Genomic DNA, 17,689 nt, shown 5'->3' with positions numbered 1-17,689 from the left:
TGTGATAATATTTGGGGAAACAAAGCTTTAGACAGGGAAACTCAGAAAAGGTCTGCTTAAAGCAGAGTCCTTGGAGTGGACACCTGAATGCTGAGAAAGAGCCAGTCATGAAAAGACCTGTAGGAAGAGCATTCCACGTGGAAGAAACTGCTAATGGAAATTTCCTTGGTTAAGAACAGTCTTTAGTATTCAGGTGACAATTTTTTTTTTTAATGGTAAAGAAGACACATGATGAAGTATAATAATGAAAATGGTGGCCAAAACACACAGTTGTTTTAGGCTAGTGGTTCTTAAACTGTGCTACACATTAAAATCACCCAGGATATTTTTTAAAATCCTGATACCCAGGACATATCCCAAACCAATGAAATCAGAATTGCTGGAGTAAAAGGCAGACAACAGTATTCTTTAAAGTTCTCCCTGTAATTCTGATATGCAGCTAAGGTTGAGAAGTGTTAATTTAGGCCACAGTAAGAAATTTAAATTTTAGCCTAATTACATAAGCAACCTTTGGAAGATAAAGATTTCATCTGAAACTTCTTTTTTTTTTTTTTTTGAGACGGAGTTGCGTTCTTGTTACCCAGGCTGGAGAGCAATGGCGCGAACTCGGCTCACCGCAACCTCCGCCTCCTGGGTTCAGGTAATTCTCCTGCCTCAGCCTCCTGAGTAGCTGGGATTATAGGCACGCACCACCATGCCCAGCTAATTTTTTGTATTTTTAGTAGAGACGGGGTTTCACCATGTTGACCAGGATGGTCTCGATCTCTTGACCTGGTTATCTACCCACCTCGGTCTCCCAAAGAGCTGGGATCACAGGCGTGAGCCACTGCGCCCAGCCCTGAAACTTCTTTCATGCACCTCATTGTTTAATTCCTATCTGAATACTTGGTTTGTTTTTTAAATAAAAAAGGCAATGCATCTTTGGATACATTTTTTTACTAAAGCAAATTCTCTTTAAGAATAACAAAAATGAATTTAATTCTTGAAATGCTTCATTCTAAAAATTTAAATAATTTAGGTGAAAATGAGTTCTTGAAATACCCAACACAATTAAATCCATTTCTGATTCCCTGCTTTTACGTATTCTCCCTGTGCATTCTGGAATACATTTGCTTATAATTTGTGAATAACTTTATATTTGTTAAGAGAAAAAGATACTCAAAACATGTAAGACAGTATCTACATTTTGCTTACACTATTCTTTCTGAATACTCCTAACACTGACCACCAGGACTCCACTAGTGTGTGTTCTCTGTGTCCTTAAGCCTATCTGCTAAAAGGGCATCTCATTTTGCAGCATGTAATTCCGATAAGAGTTCACCAGCTATAGCTGTATAATTCAACTGGGAAATAATCTGAGAAGTCAAGTCAATTTACTAAAACTACTGGAACCTGAGAATCATCATGGATTTACATAATGATTTTAAACATTTACATACACTTATCAGGCACAGCTGGCATGTCTATTGTTCAATTAAACACACTGTGATATCTTTCCTTGGTGTGTATTTAGCCAAAAATAAAGTTTCCTAATAGTAGGTTACATTTTCCAAGTCTTGGTGTCAATTTAGGTTCTTATTTTTTAACAGCTGAAATCATCCATAAACTAAGCAGGCTAAATTAAATTTTAAGAAAATAAAAAGCAATCAAGTACTGGTCACATACCAGAAAGGCAAGCTAATCAGTTAAAAACTGATTTAACTATCATGTGGGGCTAGAGTCCTAAGAGTTCCACTGGTAGAGCTTCTCCTTGTGTTTCTGTTAGAATATTAAAAGATGCTAACTGCTAGAAGAAATTTAATTAAAAATTCAACCATTCAACAGAAGATAAATTTGCTGGGTATGGTGGCTCACACCTGTAATCCCAGGAGCTTGAGCCCAGGAGTTCAAGGCTGCAATGAGCTGTGATTGTGCCACTGCACTCCAAACTGAGCAACAGAACAAAAACTTGTCTCAAAAACGAAAACATAAATTTTATGATACTCCATTATTTACCTACTCAAAGCAGTATTTTACCTGATTGCATATGTAAGTATTATACTACCAATTTTTTATCTAAGGGAATTTCAAGGTAGTAAATTTTCTGCACAATCTGTTGGTCATGCAATTCGCTACATATGAGTTAAAATAACTTCTATTTTTATCTTTCTTTTTTTTATTGTTTTCGTTTTTATTTTTGTGACAGTCTTGCTCTGTTGCCCACGCTAGAGTGCATTTGCGTGATCTCACCTTACCGCAAGCTCCACCTCCTGGGTTCCAGCAGTTCTCCTGCCTCAGCCCCCGCGAGGAGCTGGGATTACAGGACCACACTACTATGCCCAGCTAATACCCAAGTGCTCTCAACTTGTATTAAGTACCTGTCTTCCCTTGTCTAGTAGACTGTATTGTTACAAACTGATTTGTCAATGATTTGTATTCACTCATTCATTAATTTTCTAACCTATTCCAATTCAGGGATTGGGATGGTCAGAACCTATCTCAGCAGCTCAGGGTGAAAGGCAGGAAATAACTGGACAAGACACCATTATCATACACCCACCCACACTCATTCTGACTAGGACAATGTAGATATGCCAATTCACCTAATACACACATCTTTAGGATGTGGGAGAAAATCAAAGTACCCAACGGAAACCCACACAGACATGGGGAGAAAGCCAGACTCCATACAAACAGGGGCCTTGGCTGGGAATTGATATTCCTTCTCATCAATGTTACTGAAGAAAACAATGCTGAACAAGATACTACTTGAGGACTTGAGGACCTGTTGTATATCACAGAGGAATTTACCTTAGGGTGACCTGTTAAGGCAAAAGTAGGGCTACAACATGAAATAAGCAATCCTCTTTGGAACTTATTCTATTATAACCATACTTTTATTTTAGAAAATCATTCAAACTATAGTTATCACAAAGAAACACTGCTTTTAATTTTGTGATGAATAACTCTTATCAGTGGCCAGTTCAACTGCCAAAAAGTCGTGTGCTTTCTTAGGTACAATAATAATTGCAGTGAACTGTGATGACTTATTCTGGTATTTTCCATTCATTTTATATCACCTTTTAAGACAGCTGCAGGGAACATGGTCTCCTGACAGCCTTGTGAAGATACATTTGTGTTTCATGCAGGTAGCAGTTTTTTGCTCCTTGGCTTTCACAAGCTGCTACATACCTGGTGCTCCCACAAAAACTATCTGGATAGTGTTGCTGCTGAAAGCAAAGGGGAAACCAGAGTAATAAGATGCAGTGTGCAGGATCCAGCCTACGCAGACTAAACATCCGAAACAGTCCAATATTTTCCAAAGCACACGTGGCCCACATATGTAGTGACAGATTAGCCAAGCTGGTGTGGCCAAGAAGAAAGGAGATGCTGGCAGCTGCACATTCATTGCCTTAAATGAAGTTTTCACTGTTCATTTTTATGAAGTTTAACCATATGGTTCTTGATATTTGAAAAGATGAATTTTGAGAATCACTGGGACAATCTGTCAATACTTATGCAGAACTAGATTTTAGAAAGAGATTTAATTTTTCTTCACTTAAAAGGAATATTTTTCCTCTTTTCTTACAAAAACACAAGGTTTCAATACCTGGCCAGTTAAACTATTGCCACTTAAAAATTCTGCATGTCTGAGAACTTGATATAACTTAAAACGTGCACCACCCACAGTCATAATTTTGGCTTTGCCAGAGAAAAACAACAAATTTGATTCACTAAATACTATAGAAGTTCACTAGATGTTTATACAGTAAAATTTGAGGGTGAAAACAAGAATGCGTTTAAGTTTTTTTTTTTTTTTTTTTTAACATAAAAGGGTTCCATCTCTGCCAAAATCTATATCTACACTCTATTAACTTTGGAGTCAACCTGTAAAGATTGAATACAAAGAAGTGTGGATGATTTATTTTTATTTTTTTTGTTTTTGCAAAGATGGTGATATGGTTTGACTGTGTCCCCAACCAAATCTTACCTCGAATTGTAGCTCCTATAATCGCCAGGTGTCATGGAGGGACGCACTGGGAGGTAACTGAATCATGAGGGCAGCTTTTTCTGTGCTGTTCTCACAACAGTGAATAACTCTCGTGAGATCTGATGGTTTTATAAAGGGCAGTTCTCCTGCACACACTCTCTCGCCCACCACCATGTAAGACGTGCCTTTGCTCCTCTTTGCTTGATTGTGAGGCCTCCCCAGCCATGTGGAACTGTGAGTTCATTAAACCTCTTTTTCTTCATAAATTACCCAGTCTCAGGTGTGTCTTTATTAGCGGCATGAGAACAGACTAATACATATGGCCACTACAATCTCTCCCATTCGAAATGTTCTTCTTATGTTGTCTTTGAGACCCCTCCCATTGAGAGGTGGGGTCTAAGTTATGTCTCCTTAAATCCTGATAAGCTTATGTCTATGACAAATGTGATATTATATGATTTCCCATGCTCATACCACCACTGAATGTTTGCTGTGTGAAAGGCAGGTCATAACATTTGATTCAATGCTACCTTACTCATCAGAATATGTGTTCTTGAAGCCTTTCACTACCACTTTAGCAGACTGCCTATCTAGAGTACAAGTACACAATGCTGATACAAAGGACAAACCATCCAATGTGGAAAAACTAGAGAGACTTTGAAACTACATGAATAAAGAGATGCCCAGACAGCACCTAGCTGATTCAGCCTCTCACTGTTCCAACTGCAGACACCATCTGACTGCAGATGCGTGAGAGACCTTAAACTAGAATCACCCAAATTGAGCCCTGCCCAAAATCCTGACCCACAGAAACCTTGAGAGGTGATAAAATTGTTTTGCTGCTTTGAGCTACTAAGTTTTACAGTTATTTGTTAAAAAGCAAAAGATAAGTGGAACATACTTTAATAGCAGAAGTGAGTGCTGTAATTAAAAAAAATACTCAAAACATGTGGCACTGGCCTTGGAACTGGGCAGCAGATGGAAGACAGAAGGGCCTGCAAGAGATTGTTAGTGAAAACTGATAGGCCTCAAGAAATATGACGGTGGTGGCTTCAGAGAAATGAGGATTATGTTCTTGTGAGGTAGAGATTCTTGTTATGTACTGGGAAAAAAAATTAACAATACCATTGCCCATAGTGATGTTGAAAATAGAAAATATAGCTAATAAAACTCCAACTACCTAACTAAGAATATTTCCAAGTAGAATACCAAAGCTTCTTTTTCCTTTTTCCTTTTTTTTTTTTTTTTTTTCTTTTTGAGACAGAGTCTCAGTCTGTTGCTCAGGCGCGAGTGCAGTGGCACAATCTCGGCTCACGACAACCTCTGCCTCCCAGGTTCAAGCAATTCTCCTGCCTTAGCCTCTCAAGTAGCTGGGACTACAGGCACGCACCACCACATCCAGCTGATTTTTTATATTTTTTAAATTCAATTTTTTTTATTATGCTTTTAAGTTCTGCGGTACATGTGAAGAATGTACAGGTCTGTTACATAGGTATACACATAGAGACGGGGTTTCACTATGTTGGCCAGGCTGGTCTCAAACTCCAGACTTTGTGATCTGCCTACCTCAGCTTCCCAAAGTGCTGGGATTACAGGCATGAGCCACCTCGCCCAGCCCCTTTTGCTTCTTATAACATGTGGACAGAGATATTTGAGCTTAAAAAGAAACTTCAATTTCAGCAAAATTTAGATGAACTATACATATATTTTTAAAAAGGCAATTTGCTAGGTTTGAAAATAAAACTATTTTGCATTCCCTGTCACTCCAGAAAACAAAACAGTCTCAAAATAAGAAAGAGCTTCACGGAAATGATAAAATACCAGGTGTAGTCAGAAAGACTTGGTTTACAAATAAAAGTAAGGGTGTGAATACAAAAACCCTTTAACATCAATATTACGGTGCCTTATACATCCTTGAAGACAGATAAAAGGCCTTCTAAAGATATTAAGGGCATATGTAGCTGACTTTCTCTGCTCAACAATCAAACACAAGAACCACAAGGGTGCTATCCCACCACAGCCTCACAGGGAATCCCTGGTAAAGAAGTGATTGTTTCAAAAATGTAAGAGCATGAGATTTGCTAATGGGGTAGATTATAAATTGACACATAAGACGCCCTCAAAATTTTAAAAGTACAACCCTGGAACTGAAAGGAAACAAAGACAATACAAGATTAAAAGTGACCTCTGGACCCCCAAACTTCCATGCCCAAGAAAAAGGCAGAGAAAACTATCAACATTACAAATATAGGCCACATTTTTTGGAAAAATAATTATGAATCAGAAACCAGAGAACGAACAGGAGGAGTCAAGCACCACAGAGAACAATTCCCAGAAGATGGACTGATTACTCATTCAGCAAATGGTAGCAGGACCAACTAGGTTTCAGAGTCAGTATGGAATATAACAGCCTCTTATTTTCCCCCTTTTGAACAGAAAGAACTATAGAAACCATGCTTGCCCCACCACTGAATGTTTAGTGTGTGAAAGGCAGGTGACTTACCTCTTTAGTTCAAAGGTTTTCCAAAGAACCACTAGTTCAAAGGTTTTCAGTACTGAAGAATCCTTAGCCAAGGAGCCTTATCTGCATCTGGAATTGATTTGGAAGACAAAATGCTGAACTTGAAACTAATGCAGTAATGGAATGAGGCTTGGGGGTTTTGATGGCAGAAATAAATGTATTTTGCATGTAGGAGAGCTATATAAGTGGTTGTGGTTAGAGGATGGACTGTGGCAGACTGTATTTTCCAAAGATGACCTCAATGATATTTCCCATTCCACATGTTGTTTCTTACATTGTAACTCTGACACTCAAGACTTGGAGTCCATATTATCTCACCTTGAATTTCAGACCATGGCATAAATGAAGCTATCCTGATTTCAGAGACTGGATCATAAAAGTCAATGTAGTTCTCACCTTGCTTGCTGTAATACAGTATTCTCTCTTTAAATATTCAGCTGCAATATTAGCAGTCTGACTACCTTGAGGCCACCATGCTATGAGGGAGCCCAAATTAGCCCATGTGAAGACACCACAAGACCAGACCCTGAGGTTAGGCCAGACCCAGAGATTATATGAAAAGCGAGAGGTGCCTGACTAGCCCCCAGCTACTTTAGCCACTTGCTATTCCAACTCTAGTCATTGTCAGATTGGGCAGGAGATACCCTAAGCCAGAAGCAAACAGCCAAACCCTACACAAATATCTTGTCCCCAGAAACTGGAAAAGATCATAATATTGCTATTATGGTTTTAAGCCACTATGGATTTCAATGACTTGTTATACAGACAGAATTAATAGAAAGAGAAAGCACCACTTATTAAACTTCATTTTTATTATATGTAGGAAATGTCACGGAAACGACTGAAAACAGCAACAGATATTTGATAAAATTTTTGAGAGAAAGACAAAACATTTTGTTTCAGTGACATTGTCAATAGTCTTCGGGAAAATCATGAAATAAAACAAAAACAGGTTAGTTATTCTAATATCATGGTATTTTTTAATATACCATGACATTAAAACAAACTAGCTCATGCCTGTAATCCTAACACTTTGGGAGGTGGGTGAATTGCTTGAGCCCAGGAGTGCAAAACCAGCCAGGGCAACGTGGTGAAACCCTGTCCCTACAGAAAATACTGGAAAAAAAAAAAAATTAGCCAGGCGTGGTGGCGCATGCCTGCAGTCCCAGCTACTTGGGAGGCTGAGGTGAGAGGACCACCTGAGCCCAGGAAGGGGGGCTGCAGTGTCATAGTCGCACCACTGCACTTCAGCCAGGGTGACAGGATGAGACCCTGTCTCAAAAAAAAAAGAAAATTAAAATAATATTTATTAAAATGAAAAGAGTTCAGATTTTATCACTAAATTTTCCAAGTCTCCAAACAAAAACCTAAATCCCTGAGAACCCACAAGAATATTTCTTGGACAGAGTTAATCCTTCCGTGCTCTTTCACACCCAATCAATATTCTGGGTCTTATCTATATGCTGGCTGAGGACACATTCCCCTCTTACTTACCTGATCCACTGCCAAAGCCCACATCCTGGGAGACCCTGGAGCCTGAAGTAGCCCAATATCTTCTGTGGTACCTTAAATAACAAACTGGAAGTTTCCTCCTAGTGAAGTTTGTTGGCTCTTCACAGTTAGTGAAGTGGTCTCCTGGCTGTATCTTAGGCTATATGGGATCTGCCTGAATCAGAGCACGGCTGAGAAAATAGAATGCAATAAACTCCAAAATATTTGTTCCCAACTCTTTACAGCTCATTTCTCTTAACTGCTCTGTTGCTAGGTAAAAATAAATGTGTGTCTATTTGTGTGTTTGGGAGAGTGGCGGGAATCAGGCAATTATCTGCAGTTACAAAAAGTAACAAGTGCTCACTGAATGCTTATTATTTTCCCTGCCTGTGCTAGAAGATTTGGGGACATAACAAAGGTACTAACAACTAACAAGGGATGTGAAGGACCTCTTCAAGGAGAACAACAAACCACTGCTCAACAAAATAAGAGAGGACACAAACAGATGAAAAAACATTCCATGCTCATGGTTAGGAAGAAACAATATTGTGAAAATGGCCATACTGCCAAAGAAATTTATAGATTCAAAGCTATCCCCATCAAGCTACCATTGGCTTTCTTCACAGAGTTGGAAAAAAACATCTTAAACTTCATATGGAACCAAAACAGACCCCACAAGACAATGCCCAAGACAATCCTGAGAAAAAAAAAAAAAAAAAACAGCCCATACAATCCTAAGCCAAAAAAAAAAAAAAACAAAGCTAGAGGCATCCCACTACCTGACTTCAAAGTATACTACAAGGCTACAGTAATGAAAACAACATGGTACTGGCACCAAAACAAAGATATAGACTAATGGAACAGAACAGAGGCCTCAGAAATAACACCACACATCTACAACGATCTGATCTTTGACAAGCCTGACAAAAACAAGAGATGGAGAACAGATTCCCTATTTAATAAATGGTGCTGGGAAAACTGGCTAGCCATATGCAGAAAGTTGAAACTGAATCCCTTCCTTACACCTTATACAAAAATTAACTCCAGATAAGATTTAAACATAAGACCTAACACCATTAAAGCCTAGAAGAAAACCTATGCAATACTATTAAGGATGTAAACAAGGGCAAGGACTTCATGACTAAAACACCAAAAGCAATGGCAACAAAAGCCAAAATCGACAAATGGGATCTAATTAAACTTAAGAGCTTCTGCACAGCAAAAGAAACTACCATTACAGTGAACCGGCAACCAAAAGAATGGGAAAAAAATTTTATAATCTACTTATCTGACAAAGAGCTAATATCCAGAATCTACAAAGAACTTAAACAAAATTTACAAGAAAAAAATCAACCCCATCAAAAAGTGGGCAAAGGATACAAACAGAAACTTCTCAAAAGAAGCCAACAAACATATGAAAAAAACCCTCTCATCACTGGTAATTAGAGAGATGCAAATCAAAACCACATTGAGATACCATCTGACACCAGTTAGAATGGCAATCATTAAAAAATCAGGAGACAAAAGATGCTGGACAAGGCGCAGAGAAATAAGAATGCTTTTACACTGTTGGTAGGAATGTAAATTAGTTCAACCATTGTGGAAGGCAGTGTGGCAATTTCTCAAGGATCTAAAAGTAGACATACCATTTGACCCAGCAATCCCATTACTGGGTATATACCCATAGGATTATAAATCATTCTGTTATATAGACACATGCACACATATATTTATTGCAGCACTGTTTACAATAGCAAAGACTTGGTACCAACCCAAATGCCCATCAATAATAGACTGGATAAAGAAAATCTGGCACATATATACGATGGAATACTAGGCAGCCATAAAAAGAATGAGTTCTTGTTCTTTGCAGAGACATGGATAAAGCTGGAAACGAACATTCTCAGCAAACTAACACAAGAACAGAAAACCAAACACCACATATTCTCACTCATAGGTGGGTGTTGAACAACAAGAACACATGGACACAGGAAGAGGAACATTACACACCGGGGCCTGTGGTGACTAGGGAGCTAGGGAGGGATAGCAGAGAGTGGAGGGATAGGGGAGGGATAGTAGGGAGTAGCGGGGAAAGGGGAGGGATAGCATTAGGAGAAATACCTAATGTAGATGATGGGGTGATGGATGCAGCAAACCACCATGGCACATGTATACCTACATAACAAACCTGCACATTTTGCACATGTACCCCAGAAATCAAAGTATAATTTTAAAAAAAAAGGTACAAACCATAAATGCTGCTCTGAAGCAAGTTTCAATGCAACTTGGAAGATTAAAAAAGGAATTATAAAATAAAACAATTGAGTGCTAAACTGTGCCTGAATCAGGTATTAGAGCTTTACTCAGGCTTCACAGAAGATGTGCAAAGGACAAAGTAAGAAATACAGCAGGGAGATCATGTTAGGAAAAAAAAGGAGTCTACAAAAGGCAGACAACAATAAGTCGCTTTGCATCAGTGATCTGAGGACAGAGTGGGGAAGGCGATGCAGGATACATGAGGATTCCTGAAAGCTATTTTGACAAAGGCTGCAGGGAGTCAGTAAAGGCAGCTGAAATAAGATTCAACATTAAAAAATGATATTTGAAATGACTCTTCTATAAAAATTGAATGTTTAAAAATGTTATAAAATGAAATACCAAGCTAAAAATAATGTATTTTTAGAAATAGAACAAAGTGTTATAGCTTTAAAATACAAAGAGCACATAAAAATTGACAAGAAAAATATTAAATAATGGGCAAGATTACAAAACACACAGAATAGAACCATAGCCATAAAATACTCATTGACTTCAGTGGTGATCAAATAAATAAAAATTAAAACAGTAAGAGTTTCTTTTAAGTAAATCAGCATAATTTTTAATAATATTCAATGCTCAAGGGTATGCAGCAAAAAGCACATTCCTCCACTGCTGTTGGAAGCATGAATTGACATAAACATTCTGGAAAGCAATTTGGATGTATGGCTACAGTCTTTAAAATGTCAATATCTTCAACATGTTTTTCTCAGCAATTTATTTTGTAAAATTCAAAGCAAGGACCATAAATTCCAAGACTGAATTTTGAATTCAGTAAACGAATTCTGCAGAATCAAAGAGTAATGACTACCATTTACTATCATGATACTGATATAGTGATTTAGTACTTATTCTAAACTGGTTTCTGTGAAAATGCTGTTACTGATAGGGTTGGGGGCAGAGAAATTCTAGGCAGAAAGAGCCAAGTCCCCAGTGAAACTCTACCCTTAGTTAAAAAGCCTGAAACTGTGGCCCAACGTGAGAACTTCTATCCCAGTTTTCCCACTCAAATATTGCCTTTTCCTAAACCACCCATAACCCTGTCCTGCCCTATCCTGTGCTTATAAAATCCCCAGACTCAGCTGGTAGATGGGACTACGGCTGGATGTCAGAAAGAAGCAGCTTGACTTCAGAGGGACAGCTTGACGGTGTAACTTTGGAGAAGAATCTAGCTGGAGACTGAGAGATTCCAGGGAAGACTTCTACCAGCCCTGTGCCCTTTTCAGCTTCCCTTCCCAGTGAGAGCCACTTTCATTGGCAATAAATTCCCCACAGTTACCATCCTTCAAACTGTTCATGCAACCTCATTTTTCCTGGACACCAGACCAGAATTCAGGAACCAGGAGTTTGGATATAAAAGGCTGTCACACTGGCCCTTTGCCCTCACTGGCAAAGGGCAGCTGCCTCATGCAAAAGGGTAAAGGGCCCACTGAGCTGTTCACACTTTAGTTGTCCACAGATGGCAGAGCTGAAGAGCACTGTAACACATCCTCTAGAGTTTCAGGCATCCCATGTAGATGCTGCCATGGGGCCCACATAGAATTTGCTGCTGCTGGCACCCAGAAGCAGCTGTCTGGATCCCATGCTTGCTTGCCTACCTGCTCCCTCCCACGAGGGGTTGAGCGCAGTGAGTCAAGTAAATAGGTTTGCTCCTGCCAGCACCCAAAATCAGTCACTTTGGCTCCTGCACTCATTTGCTCACGCACTCTCTCCTGTGAGGGGTAAATGAGGTTGCCTGAGTAAATGAGGCACTCCTGTTGTAAGTCACTTTAAGGTGTCAAGAAAATATCCTGCTTCACTACCATAAGAATTCTAATATTTAAATACTTTAAGGCCCGCATTCTCTATTTTGTAAATGAAGAAACTGAATGAAGTTACAAATCCAGAAAAAGTTATATCCAGAGCTGAAACTTGCATAGGTCTGACTCCAAAGTTTGTACTATTTCCACTGTTTTTATGCTCACTGATAATTTTATCCACTTATAAGACCAAAAAATGGAAGAAACCTAAGTGACCAATGATGAAATATTATGCAAATATTTAAAGTATATTTAAAATAAAATTTAGAAACTTGAGATAAGTTCAAGGTAAAATAGAATATTACAAAATCAAATTACAGAAACACATATACAATACAATATTATGAGCATGTATGGGTATATAAACCTAGGAAAAATAATGAAAAAAATGAACTGGGCTGGGCATGGTGGCTTACACCTCTAATCACAGCACTTTGGGAGGCCGAGGTGGGCGGATCATGACATCAGGAGATTGAGACTAGCCTGGCTAACGCAGTGAAACCCCATCTCTACTAAAAATGCAAACAATTAGCCAGGCATGGTGGCATGCACCTGTAGTCCCAGCTACTTGGGAGGCTGAGGCAGGAGAATCATTTGAACCTGGGAGGCGGAGGTTGCAGTTAGCCAAGATTGAGCCAAGACTGCACTCCAGCCTGGGTGACAGAGCAAGACTCTGTCTCAAATTAAAAAAAAAAAAAAAAAAGAACCAATGTTGGGTCAAAAAATGTTATCTGTGGTTATATCAAGTAATGAAACTAATGAATATTTCATTTTTCCCTTAGCGTGCCTATATTATTCTAATGTATTAAAATGAGTATTTATTTCTTCAAAAGTCATAATAAAGTTATCTGTTTAAAGAAAGAGCAAATAAACAACTTAGCTAATGTTACAGCTAGAAAGAAAAGAAACCAAATAAAAATTACATATTTTAAGTGGACCTAATTCTTCCCAAAATACTCTGTAAAGAAGAGAAGAGTTGGCCAGGCATGGTTGTTCGTAGCTGTAATCCCAGCACTTGGGGAAGCCAAGGCAGGTGGATCTCAAGGTCAAGAGACTGAGACCATCCACGGTGAACCCCCCCCCGCCCCGCACTAAAAATACAAAAATTAGCTGGGCGTAGTGGTGCGCATATATATTCCGAGCTACTGGGGAAGCTGAGGCAGGAGAATCACTTGAACCTGAGAGGTGAAGGTTGCAGTGAGCCACCAAGATCACACCACTGCACTCCAGTCTGGCAACAGAGTGAGACTCTATCAAAAAAAAAAAAAAAAAAGAGTTCATGTTATCTAATGACATGGTTATAGTTTTCCTTACAATATTGTTTACTGTAGAAAAAATAAGATGACTATTAAGAGATAAATAACTACTCTGTAGATACTATAATTTGCAATGATACTGTTAAGGTTGAATAATTAGTTCCTTCAATTCCTTTACTGATTCTGAGAACAAATTTATATTAAAAGATCAAACCATCAACACAAATACAATACAATGTGCTATCAAAATTAAATGACCTTGCAATCATTTAAGAGGCTCTTCATTATTTTTAAATAAGATATTATACTTCTACAACTTTTATTTATAGTATCTTGGTCTAGGTACATGAAAAATTTAAGGAGGAAAACGCCTTTATCAGTTTAAAATTATAGGAGTATATGCGAAAAACTGTCCAAATTTCCAATTTCATGATCGTAAACGCATTTAATGAGATCCTGTTTTATTGCTAATAAAATTTAGATTAATCTCAAAATTTATATATGAAGATACTGGATGCTTAAAAAGCTCAAATTTTGTTGTTAAACAATCTTAAATATTCTAGTAATATTAAATATTGAAAGCTATAAGTCCACCAATAAATAAGCAGTAAGAGGAAAAAGAGTTATTAGATATGATCTTTGTAATGATATTGGCTAAATAAAATCAGGAAGAGAAGTAGGCAGGGAGCACTGCCTGCAATTGTGGCAACTCTGAATTAAATTAAAATACTGTATGTTTAACCATCACCCTTTTATTGTAATATGAAACTTAACACTACAATTAACTGACACAGGTGGCAGAGAATGAGACTGAACTATTTTTCCTTAAAGTGACAAGTAGAATAATAACTGACCCTTAGTAGGATTTTATTTTTAGTAGTGATTACTTCGATTAATACATATGTTGTGAAATGCCAATGGGATACGTTCTTTTCGAAGCAATAGACCTATTCATTTTTTTTTTCATTCAAGTGAAACTCTGCTAAAACACAAGCATTACAAGAGGGGAAAAAATTATTTATCATATTTCATGGTCCAGTTCTCTTATTTCACAAGTACTGAAACTAAGTCCCAGAGAGGTTGGGTGACTTTTCTACATGGGAGATATATTCCAGATTATCATAAACATTTGTTTATCATATGATTCTAATATTCTATGAACAATGGGATAGGTCTGGACATAGTCACTTATGCTTATAATACCAATACTTTGGGAGGCAAGGTGGGAAGATTGCTTCAGCCCAGGTGTTCAAGATCAACCTGGGCAACATAGTGAATCTCCCATCTCTACCCCCCCAAAAAAGTTTTTTTTTTTTTTAATCATTCAGGCATGGTGGCACACACCTATAGTCCTAGCCGCTTAGGAGGCTGAAGTGGGAGGATAGCTTGAGTATGGGAGGTTGAAGCTACAATGAGTGTGATAGCGCCATGACATTCCAAACTGGGTCACTAAGAGAGACTCTGTCTCACAATAAATAAATAAAATAAAGAAATGGGCCTCTGGAGGAAAGCTCTGATTTACTGGAGATTAAAAAGTGCACCTTATGGAGTAGGTCCCATACAGAAAGCAGCTGGATTGGTGATCAAATCTGCAGACACTCTCAGCATCAGGGCCTTTTAATCCAGGAGCCCACAGAGGACAAAACGTATTCAGCAACCGACTTTGTTGAGTATGTTTTGCAAATCTCTGTAACTGAGCCCGTTTCATTCATCACGTTGCAAATAAATAGGTTTCCACTACAAGCTACGTCAAAAGTAGTACCTCACAATCATGGATGTGTAATAAATTACTCTCTCTCTCATTTAATATTTAGTAATAGCAAATCCTCTCCAAAATACCATGAAAGAAGATGATCAAGAGTTTTTCTCGATTTCTTTAGTAGCTTTGTGGTTCAAATGGGAAAAAATTATCCTCGAAATTAAAATCTACTGACTCTTGAAAAATACCCAAAACTTTCAAACATAAGTTATTCATCAAATATGAAAATCATTATTTAGATTGCTGCACCACCATTTTATGTAGCACTGAGAGGGGGAAAATGCTACAATTGTCATTAGGACAAATCCCAAATTCAGTGATTGTAAAATGCATTAATGCTGTGTGACTTAGGAGAAATTCAATATTGGATAGTTGCTTTTAATGAATTTAGAGAGTTCATCAAAAATGTAACTTAAAGGGTTATAAAAAATAAAACACTATTGTGTTCAGTAGCACGATGAAGCAACTATAGTTAACAACTATTGCATATTTCATAATAGCTAGAAGAGAAGACTTGGAATGTTCCCAAGAGGAAGAAATGGTAAGTGTTTCAGGTGATAAATATCCCAATTACTGATATTTAACCATTACAATTGTATGGTTCTATCAAAACGTCACATATACCCCATAAATATGTACAACTGTTATGTACCCATAAAAAATTTATTTAAAAAAATTTAAAACATAAATGAACAGGCTAGGCAAGGTAGCTCACTCCTGTAATTCCAGCACTTTGGGAGGCCGAGGCAGGCAGATTGCCTGAGGTCAAGAGTTCATGACCACTCTGACCAATATGACAAAACCCTGTCTCTACTAAAAATACAAATATTAGCAGGGCATGGTGGCACACGCCTGTAGTCCCAGATATTTGAGAGGCTGAGGCAGGAGAATCACTTCAACCTGGGAGTCGAGGTTGCAGTAAGCTGAGATCACAGCACTGCACTGCAGGCTGGGCAACAGAGTGAAACTCCATCTCAAAAAAAAAAAAAAAAAGAACAGCCGAAGTAAGATCTTATAAATGGCATAACCACAGATAAATCAGCAATTAATATTCAATACAACATCCTAGCACTTTAAGGGAAGATGCTAAATTACTGTCAGATTAAACTACTTAACATTCTAAAAAAATCTTTTTTAAATAAAACAAGTTATATGACAACAAAATAATCTTGGGTTATAAGTAACTAAGAAGTTAACCTTTAGTTATAACTGAAGAACGGTAAATACTAAACCATTTAAAAATATAAGAAACATTTAAAAACTCATGACAGCATCACTCCTTTTATATGCAAGGAAACAAAAGACAACCAGAACACTATGACCATTAATTCTTTGTTAGATTTTTAAACTTAAAGCTATAATTATTGGACAAAGTTAGAATATTTCCATCTACAAATATTTCTTAGGCAAATACCATCTGCCAGGCACTGTTATCAGAACTAAAGATACAGAGGAGAACAAAGGAAATGAAATTCTGTGCCCAAATAGAGCCTACATTCTACTGGGGAAGATAAATAATTTTAAAAATTCACAAGTGTAATATGTAGTGTATTAGTAATAAATGCTAAGGAGAAAAATAAAGCAGAGAAAGAAGATTTCTGCTATATTGGCTCTGCCATTCCACCAAGAACATAAATTCTTAATCTTAAAATCCTTAAAATTATATTTTTTAAATAATCAGGACTTTCACAGGCTAAAAAACAAAGAAAAAAGGCTTTTTAATAGCTACAAATTTTCTGAGAATATTACCTAATGTTAAAATAAAGGTCTTCGGGTTCTGAACAGAACACAGTCCAATCTTCTAGCCCAGCCACTGCAGGCTTACAGACAAGCATCTCAGTGACAGAATGCAATTGCAGTGATGGGTGGAATGCAGTATACCATTTATAAAACTCTGGATGTATAGACAAACTATGCCTATCTAACTGCTGCAAAATCCACCAAAAAAAAGAATAGGGTGAAGCTAGGAACTGTGGATAGAACATCAGGGAAATCTGGCAGCAGAAACAGGGTAGGGTTGGACCCCAGGAAATACAGCAAAGACCTTCCTCCTGCATAAGAGTATGTAGGCAAATCCTTATCTTTTTCCTACATATGAGTATTATACAAAAAGACTGCATTCCTTGGGAACATATAACAAGAACATAATGCTACCAATGGTAAAACTCACTCGCCAAGATCTTAAATTCTCATTGACTCAGTATGTTATAGATTAGCAGAGAAGAGAGCCTGAAGCTGTCTCAAACATCAGAGGCCCAGAGGCTGTGTGCCTGCCACCTGCCTTAAAGTTTTAGCATAAGGATCAACGTCACAACTAAATTAAGAAGTATAAAGTCACTTGCTGGTTCTCCATTATTCCCCAAAATCACATTTATGTGGCTAAGCAAGCAGTGTAAATTTTCTCATTGATATTCTGCTATCTGATAAAGTAGAATATCTAATTGTTAAATAAGCATATTTTCTCCAGAATTCAATAGAGCATTTTCACTAAAAAAATTTTTAAACTACAATCCATGAAAATAGTATTCTTAAGTTTGCGCCCTGATTTAAAAAAAAAAAAAAAGGGGGGGAATGCTG

At 37.7% G+C, this 17,689-nt stretch overlaps 1 protein-coding gene across 3 annotated transcripts in view; it reads right to left on the bottom strand.

Moving 5' to 3' along the window:
* BMPR1B (bone morphogenetic protein receptor type 1B) overlaps positions 1-17,689 on the bottom strand; it is a 401,543-nt gene that overhangs the window by 176,206 nt on the left and 207,648 nt on the right. The window contains exon 3 of one of the 3 annotated variants that reach the window (XM_074396464.1): positions 6,474-6,560. The exons of the other annotated variants lie outside the window; for them this stretch is intronic. The gene's annotated coding sequence lies outside the window, so the exon portion shown is untranslated. The remainder of the gene's footprint in view (positions 1-6,473; positions 6,561-17,689) is intronic. 3 annotated transcript variants of the gene reach the window in all.

This window comes from Saimiri boliviensis, chromosome 3 (genome assembly GCF_048565385.1).
Source record: "Saimiri boliviensis isolate mSaiBol1 chromosome 3, mSaiBol1.pri, whole genome shotgun sequence".
Classification (NCBI taxonomy): domain Eukaryota; kingdom Metazoa; phylum Chordata; class Mammalia; order Primates; family Cebidae; genus Saimiri; species Saimiri boliviensis.
This window is presented reverse-complemented; position numbering and strand designations above follow the sequence as displayed.